Source organism: Dendrobium catenatum, unplaced genomic scaffold, assembly GCF_001605985.2.
Source record: "Dendrobium catenatum unplaced genomic scaffold, ASM160598v2 fragScaff_scaffold_1065, whole genome shotgun sequence".
NCBI lineage: Eukaryota > Viridiplantae > Streptophyta > Magnoliopsida > Asparagales > Orchidaceae > Dendrobium > Dendrobium catenatum.
In genome coordinates, this window is record NW_021319527.1 from 575241 (window position 1) to 581240 (window position 6000).

A 6000-nucleotide genomic window follows, 5' to 3' on the forward strand; every position below is an offset into this window, starting at 1 on the left:
CAAGAGTGGTAGGGACGTTGTTTAAGATAACCTTGAGGAAAGTGGAGATGACATCTAGAGAATATCTTAATTGACCCTTTAACATATGTTGGGTAATTAATGCTTAAATAAATACAATTAAAGATTTAGACATATATAGATTTATTACTAATGCAATGTATGTTAGTTAACAAGATAAAATACTTAAATCAAATATAAAACAGTTTTAAAAAAGGCATAAAAATAGATTTTATCCTAAAAATTGCACAGAATCCCCTTGACAGACCTGCACCCTCATAAGCTAGGTGGTTTTCCATAACCCACAAGCAGGGAGGTACCTAATAAAAGGAAATAATAGTGTAATAAAAATGCTATGCAAACTTCCGGCGGTTCCGAGCTTACTTCTTAAGTTTGTTAGAGTTTCTATGTCGGCATAAAATCTTTAATTTTAGTAAGGTAGAAATAATTTATTTGTACCCTCACGAGTCTCCAATCGGTAAAAAAAAAATTGGCAAGAAAGAATCTCCAAAAAACTACTAAAAGCAGGCAATCTTATATCACAATAAATATCAAACAATCAATATTAATAAACAAATTATTTAAAATCTAATATCCATAGGCATTATGCCTTTTAATATTACAACTCAGAATAATAGAGAAGTAAAGTGGTCAGGTACCACTAACAACAAGCCCGAATTTCTAATTCTAAGACTGAAGTAATTTTGAGAATGAGTTTTCTCACTATCTACTTCTTCATCCTTCTACAGCTCCTTGGATCGTCAGGTTTGGATATCCAAATGAAAAAAAGTCACCCTTAGGAGGGGTGTTATCTTTCCTCTTTGGATATTTTAAAATCATCCAAATTTGAATCTCCAAATAGAGAGGGACTCTTCCCTAAAGGATACCCCTTCCTCTTTGTATTCCAAATTGGATATTTAAATCCTATCTCAAATAGTCACTTTTAAAATACAACTCAATGCTTAAATTAAATTACATTTGAAAAATTAAAAATCTAGATTCAAACTCAACCTGTAGGTTTATCCTAAATAGTTATAAATAATCTTAAACAGTTAAAATTTAAAGTTAAATATTTCAAATTCACAACCACTCTTAGCCATGCTCCTTTAATTTAAAGGGGGTCTTAGCATTCTAGAGCGCATGCATAAAACATTGTTAATTTTAAAAGCTTAATTATTTTTTCCTCATTAATCAATATATTTTTTTAGTATGGCCACATGCATAAGATTGAATTAGTATAAATCATCATAACCTAGAGGTAGATCTAACATACAATCCAATCATATCATAGAGTGTAGAAAGTAAGTAAACAATCGCACTAATTAATTTTCAAATAGCATGCAGTAAAAACAAAAATAAAATCCAACACACAGCAGAAAAGTAAACACCGTCCTAGCTTAAGACTATAGTTGGTGCCCTAATAAATCATCTAAAGTGTGTAAAGGAGGCTGTGTGGTTTGGATATATCCTAGGTAGGGTAATTGGTTAAAGTTGTTTGATGTTCTGGCAGGTTAAAAGGCTTAAGGAAATATTTGATAAAGTTTAAATATTAATAAATTAAGATTAATTTTAAGATATATTTTAAATATTGGGTGATTACTATCTTTGTTAAACTAGGGCCATGAAGTTTGTTTAACCTTCATTAGGGCTAAATTAATATCCTCGTAGGCCCGATTTACCTAGTAGTAATCGGTATAATTAAGTCAATTAAATTGATTAAGGTTTAAAAATTGATGAATTTTAATTAACATTGCTCAGTTGCTGATTTAAAGTTAAATGAGTGTTTTTTAGATTTTAAAATCATGTATTTAATTTTTTTGAATTATTTGAATTATTTAATACATTTAAATTTAAAGGGTCAAATTTTGACTTTTTAATTAAGCTTAAATTATAGAAAGTTAATATTTTTATAAAATATTAAAACTTAATATGATAAGTTAGAATATAAGATTACTAGATTTAGATTTTTTTACAATTAGTTATGAAGGTTTAAAGTTTTGACTTGATTTTTACTTAAGTTTGACGGGATTGTTGATTTTTTTTTTTATTTTGACTTATTTTTGAAGATTTGATATTTTTGATAAATACAACATTTTCATATGATTTGAATGACTTTAAGTTTGTACAATTTAGATTTTTTTTAGAATTAATTATAATTTTTAGATGTTTGATTAGTTATTTGAATTTTAAATTAGTTTAATTAAGGGACATTTAATGATTTGAATATAAATGAACTCCAAATTTCTTGAAATCACCTCCAAAGATAAAAAAATGATCTAAGGAGGGATTATCAAGTGTTTTATAATTTTTGGAGTTTTAATTATTTTTAATTAATTAAATTAATTAAATATTAATTTTCAATTAAAATTAAATTAAATTTAATTAAATATAATAATTATTTAATAATTTAAATAATTTAAATTTTTTTAATATCTTAAGGTAATAATTTTTAAATTTTCAAAAAATTTTAATATAAAAAAATATATATTTGAATATTTAAAATAATTTTAAATATTTTTTGGAATTTAAAATGATTTAAAATAATTTTTAAATCATTTAAATAGATCCAGCAGGGATGAAAATGGTAGAGGCCACATGGCGGCCCTTGATTTGCCCATCAAAACCATGGGGCAATCGTTGCCGGTGGCGCAACAATACTAATATGGCGATCAATACTAAGCGACGTAGTTTCTTAATTCGAGTCGACACATGTTGTTGACCGTTCGATGGCCCATGGTTTTGAATGGTTGGCTCAGATCAAGCTAAACAGAACAATTGAAAGTGTGATCAGATATGTGGTTTGGAAGTGCCGAAAAATTGTGAGATCTCATCTGTTGATCAGAAGATCAATGGTGGAAATCTCGTACAATTAATGGAGACTATCAAAACACCCTAGAACCTATTTTTTGATGTTTTTTCTCGATTGGATCAATTGTTTTCAAAAATATTTTAAACATACATTTCTTACATGAACATAAATCTTGGGGGAATAGTTTGAGTGTTTGAAAATCATTTTCTAGGAAGCTATTTTACACTAAGTATACTACATAAGGTTTGTGTTTTAGAACAATCTTGCCGCTCATTTAAAATGATTTTGGATTATCTGAAACTATGGTTTGTCCACACTTATTTGTCCTAAAAAAGCCATAGCAAGAGAAGCTACAGATTAAATTAGTGATGACCTGGACATAGCTAGGGATTATGTGGTCAGAAGTTCGCCACCGGCAGCTTCCAATCATTGAGGTTGAACTTGGAAGATGTTGAGTAGAGCCTGAGAAGTTTGAACAAAAACTCAAAGAGACCTAGGAGAGTTTTAGTGGTGAGAGAATAGGGTTTCAAGAATGAACCCTCAAAAATGAGGGTTTTACCCTATTCAATCCATTCCAGATTAAATGGAGGGTTGAGATCCATTTGGCTAGGCTCTAGTATGTTTTAATGTGGCCTGGGAGTTGTTGAGAGTAGGTTGATCAAAGAATAATAGTACAAGCCATGTGGAAAGCTTGTTTTGTCATCTAGCAACCATGTGGGATGAATATGAGCCATTTGATTTCAATCCAAGTGTTAGGGGGAGTTGCAGGAAGGTTCTAGAGTCCACCTAAGCTATTGGGATGATTTGGATTAAGGAGGATTTGCTTTAAGGGGTCATTTGACCAAGTTTGACCACCTAAATCATAGGTTTGACTATTTGACTGGTCCCCATGCCATATGACAGCAGAGGTTATATGGGGGAAGGCTTAATAACTGACTAGGATACAATGGTCACAATGCCAAAGGAAAGGGATGAGTATTTAATAAAGTTTAACCACTTAAAGCCCCAATCAAAGCATTTTTTGACTGTTTGTCTGATCAAATAGTTAACTTATGCTTAGGTGGAAATGGGGAAAACATTATTTACTGGTTGAAGTGATTTGAAGAAGGTTTAAGGCTTGCAAGTTGGAGTTTGAATATATTGGAAGAAATTTGAGCAATTTTTACCAAGTCTTAATATGCTGACTTGGTCAACTAGACTTGAATTAGGTTGACCAAGCATTAGGGCATATTAAGGTCATAATTTAAGGTTTATTGAGATTTAAAATAGATTGAAATGATAAGGAGAATTGACATGAGTCATATGGGCAATTTTGACCAATCATAGACTAAGTTGACTTGGTCAACTATTGATTAGGTCCAATTGAATCCAAATCATTAGAATAAGTGACTAGAGAAGTTTAAATAGATTTGAAATTGATTTGGAGCTTGATTAGATGTAAAAGGCTTAAGTGTTAATTGGGTCAACTTGAGTTGACTTGGTCAACCAAGTTGACCCAGGGCTTGGGCTTGGGTTAGATGGGTTTGAGATGATATTTGGAAACCAGTGGAGGTGGCCTTCAGGTCTGGGGAGGTTAATTCAGTCAAAATGACATTTTAAACCCTAAAGGTAATGTTTGGTCAACCTAGGCTGACTTGGTCAATTAGGTTGACTCAACGTCTGGGATTGGGTCTGACAAGTTGTGTTTAACCTTTGAAAATTACTGGAAGTCGTTCCAAATAATTTAGGGTTCATTTGGTTTGAAAAAGGTATTCAAACTCTTAAGGGGTATTTTGGTCATTTTGACTCCTTATCAACTGGGGGTTAAAAGCGGTCCACCAAAATACAATTTAAGGCTTAACAGGTCACAATTAAGGGTCTAGAAGTGATTATAGTATTTGGAGAAGGCTCCAAGGTCAGGATCCACTAGGTGACAAGTCTAGTGGCATAGGCCATAAATATTTGAAGGTTTTACAACATTTGGATTTCAATTTAGTTTATGTGGCTAGAGACATCAGAATGAGCCCAAATTTGGAGGGTTACCTCTAGAGACATGTCATATATCAATATATATTTGATAGACTCTAAATCATAGGTCACTTGATTGGGTTTTGAAGGGTTTAAAAAATCCCTGAAAAAGGGTTTCACGATAGGGCTTTTGAACCTTAGATTTTGGTCTAGATTTTTGGATTTGAATTAAGTTTTGAGTTTGAATGACTGTATTTGAATTATAAAAATCATTTATGATCATTTGAGTGATCACAAATGGTTGGATATTATTGAAGCTAGATTTGAGGTAGGATCAAGGTTTGAACTGGAGTTTAGATATTGAACTGGACAGAAGTCTAAATTTTGATTGAGGCTTGAATAGAATTGAGATATGGATAGGCTTGAGGTCAGGATTTATTTGAAATCTAGATTGATTAGCATATATAATTATCTAATATCTATATTGATCCTAAGGTCTAAGTAGATCTAAGGACTTGGAGTCTTGAAGAATCTTATGGTCTAGAATCTAGGAGAATTTTAGAGTTTAAGAAGTCCTAGGGTCTGAGGTCTAGAAGAATCCTAGGACCTAGATGGATCCTAAGGTCTAGATTAATCTGGAAGAATCCTAGGGTCAAGAGTAGATCCTAAAGTCTAGATTATAGGAAGATCATAGAGTCTATATTTGGTTTGGAGAAATCCTAGGGTCTAGAGTCTAGAAGGATCCTAGGGTCTAGATAAATCCTAACATTTGGATTTATATGGAAGAATCCTAGGGTCTAGATATATTGTAGGGTCTAAGTTTAGGAGGATCTGAGTCTAGAGTGGTCTGGAGTCTAGATTGATCTAGGGTCAAGATTGATCTTGAGTCTGGGAAAAATCCTAGTGACCTCATACAAAAATGAGGTCAACAGATAGATGCTACTTAGTCTTCCAGACACTAGTGCTACTCTAAAAAAAATTAATTGAAATGCACCACTTATTTACTTTTTAGTTTTTTGTTTAAAAAAATATACAAAATAATTGTTTTTTATCTTAAAAGAAAAATTAGCACTATATTATGAACTTGACGAAAGAAAACAATTTAGTTTTGTATTTGAATTAAGAATAGGGATTATAAAAATTATCCTAAAGGATAAAATTGACCATCACTTATCTTTTCAAATACAAAATTTGAAAGTTCGTTAGGGTTGTTATGCCCTTATGAAGTAGTCTCGAAGCTAACCGGG